Genomic DNA, 3,739 nt, shown 5'->3' with positions numbered 1-3,739 from the left:
ATACGGTGGCCCTAGTGGCTTCTTGGGGAGCATTGTGCCTCCACACCGCTCCAATGGAGACGTACTTCCCCTCAAAAGGAAGGAACTTCGGTAACACATCCTCGTCTTCACCGGCTCCACTCTTGGTTATCTCATCCCTTCACTCGTGCAAGCTTATCTTGTGTTACTTTCCTTGCTTGCTTGTTTGCCTATTATTGTTGCATCATATAGGTTGCTCACCTAGTTGCATATCTAGAAAACCTACTTTGATGCAAAGTTTAAATTGATAAAGAAAAGCTAAAAATTGTTAGTTGCCTATTCACCCCCCTCTAGTCAACTATATTGATCCTTTCAGCAGTATTTTAAAAAAATTACCTACGATCACACAGGATCTATCTAGGAGATGCATAGCAATGAGCGGGAAGAGTGTGTCCACGTATCCTCGTAGACCAAAAATGGAAGCGTTTAATAATGCGGTTGATGTAGTCGAACGTCTTCGGGATCCAACCGATCCAAGCACCGAACATACGGCACCTCCGCGTTCAACACACATTCAACTCGATGATGTCCCTCGATCTGTTGATCCAGTTGGGGCCGAGGGAGAGTTTCGTCAGCACGACGGCATGGCGACGGTGATGATGAAGTTACCGGCGTAGGGCTTCGCCTAAGCACTATGACGATATGACCGAGGTGTGTAACTGTCGAGGGGGGCACCACACACGGCTAAGAGAAGACTTGGTGTGCCTTTGGGGTGCCCCTCCCACGTATATAAAGGGGGAGGAGAGGAGGCCGGCCCTAGAGGGGGCGCACCAAGGGGGGGGCAATACTACTTGGACTCCCGGTCCAAGTAGGATTCGGCCCCCCTTTCCTATTCCAACTAGGAGAAAGAAGGGAAGGGAGAAGGGGGGAGAAGGAAAGAGGGGGAGCCATCCCCTCCTAGTCCAATTCGGACCAGTCCATGGAGGGGGGCGCGGCCACCCCTTGAGGCCCTCCTCTCCTTTCCACTAAAGCCCACTAAGGCCCATTACTTCCTCGGGGGGTTTCGATAACCTCCGTGTACTTCGGAAAATACCCGAAACACTTCGGAACGATTCCGGTGTCCGAATATAACCTTTCAATATATCGATCTTTACCTCTCGACCATTTCGAGACTCCTCGTCATGTCCGCGATCTAATCCGGGACTCCGAACAACCTTTGGTTCATCAAATCACATAACTCATAATACAAACTATCATCGAACGTTAAGCGTGCGGACCCTACGGGTTCGAGAACTATGTATACATGATCGAGACATATCTCCAGTCAATAACCAATAGCGGAACGTGGATGCTCATATTGGCTCCTACATATTCTACAAAGATCTTTATCGGTCAAACTGCATACAACATATGTTGTTCCCTTTGTCATCGATATGTTACTTGCCCGAGATTCGATCGTCAGTATCATTATACCTAGTTCAATCTCATTACCGGCAAGTCTATTTACTCGTTCCATAATGCATCATCCCGCAACTAACTCATTAGTCACATTGCTTGCAAGGCTTATAGTGATGTGCATTACCGAGAGGGCCTAGAGATACCTCTCCGATACACGGAGTGACAAATCTAATCTCGATCTATGCCAACTCAGCAAACACCACTGGAGACACCTATAGAGCATATTTATAATCACCCAGTTATGTTGTGACGTTTGATAGCACACAAGGTGTTCCTCCAGTATTCGAGAGTTGCATAATCTCATAGTCAGAGGAACATGTATAAGTCATGAAGAAAGCAATAGCAATAAAACTAAACGATCATTATGCTAAGCTAACGGATGGGTCTTGTCCATCACATCATTCTCTAATGATGTGATCCCATTCATCAAATGACAACACATATCTATGGTTAGGAAACTTAACCATCTTTGATTAACGAGCTAGTCAAGTAGAGGCATACTAGGGACACTATGTTTTGTCTATGTATTCACACATGTACTAAGTTTCCGGTTAATACAATTCTAGCATGAATAATAGATATTTATCATGATATAAGGAAATATAAATAACAACTTTATTATTGCCTCTAGGACATATTTCCTCCAGTCTCCCACTTGCACTAGAGTCACAATAATCTAGTTCACATCGCCATGTGATTTAACACCAATAGTTCACATCACCATGTGATTAACACCCAAAGGGTTGACTAGAGTCAATAATCTAGTTCACATCGCCATGTGATTTAACACCAATAGTTCACATCACCATGTGATTAACACCCAAAGGGTTGACTAGAGTCAATAATCTAGTTCACATCGCTGTGTGATTTAACACCAATAGTTCACATCACCATGTGATTAACACCCAAAGGGTTGACTAGAGTCAATAATCTAGTTCACATCGCCATGTGATTAACACCCAAAGAGTACTAAGGTGTGATCATGTTTTGTTTGTGCGAGAACTTTAATCAATGGGTCTGACACATTCAGAGCCGTATGTATTTTGCGAATTTTCTATGTATACAATGCTCTTCATGGAGCTACTCTAGCTAATTTCTCCCACTTTCAATATGTATCCAGATTGAGACTCAGAGTCATCTGGATCGGTGTAAAAGCTTGCATCTACGTAACTCTTTATGATGAACTCTTTATCACCTCCATAACCGAGAAATATCTCCTTAGTCTTCTAAGGATAATTTTGACCATTGTCCAGTGATCCACTCCTGGAACAATATCGTAACCCATTGCCAAACTCATGGCAAGGTACACAATAGGTTTGGTACACAACATAGCATACTTTGTAGAACCTATGGCTGAGGCATAGGGAATGACTTTCATTCTCTCTCTATTTTCTGCCGTGGTCGTGTTTTGACTCTTACTCAACTTTACACCTTGCAACACAGGCAAGAACTCCTTCTTTGACTGTTCCATTTTGAACTACTTCAAAACTTGTCAAGGTATGTACTCATTGAAAAATCTTATCAAGCGTCTTGATCTATCTCTATAGATCTTGATGCCCAATATGTAAGCAGCTTCACCGAGGTCTTTCTTTGAAAAACTCCTTTATGCTTTCCAGAAAATTCTACATCATTTCTGATCAACAATATGTCTTCACATATATTTATCAGAAAGGCTGTAATGCTCCCATTCACTTTCTTGTAAATACAGGCTTCACTGCAAGTCTGTATAAAACTATATGCTTTGATCAACTCATCAAAGCGTGTATTCCAACTCCGAGATGCTTACACCAGTCCATAGATGGATCGCTGGAGCTTGCACATTTTGTTAGCACCTTTAGGATTGACAAAACCTTCTGGTTGTATCATATACAACTCTTCTTTAATAAATCCATTAAGGAATGCAGTTTTGACATCCATTTGTCAGATTTCATAAAATGTGGCAATTGCTAACATGATTCAGACAGACTATAAGCATCGATACGAGTGAGAAAATCTCATCGTAGTAAACACCTTGAACTTGTCAAAAACCCTTTTCGACAAGTCGAGCTTTGTAGATAGTAACACTACTATCAGCGTCCATCTTCCTCTTGAAGATCCATTTATTCTCAATGGCTTGCCAATCATCGGGCAAGTCCACCAAAGTTCACACTTTGTTCTCATACATGCATTCTACCTCAGATTTTCTGGCCTCAAGCCATTTCGCGGAATCTGGGCTCATCATTACTTCCTCATAGTTCATAGGTTCGTCATGGTCTAGTAACATGACTTCCAAAACAGGATTACCGTACCACTCTGGTGCGGATCGTACTCTGGTTGACCTACG

The sequence above is a fragment of the Triticum aestivum genome, chromosome 7A, assembly GCF_018294505.1.
Source record: "Triticum aestivum cultivar Chinese Spring chromosome 7A, IWGSC CS RefSeq v2.1, whole genome shotgun sequence".
NCBI lineage: Eukaryota > Viridiplantae > Streptophyta > Magnoliopsida > Poales > Poaceae > Triticum > Triticum aestivum.
The sequence above is the reverse complement of the archived record's forward strand: the minus strand, read 5'-3'. Positions refer to the sequence as shown.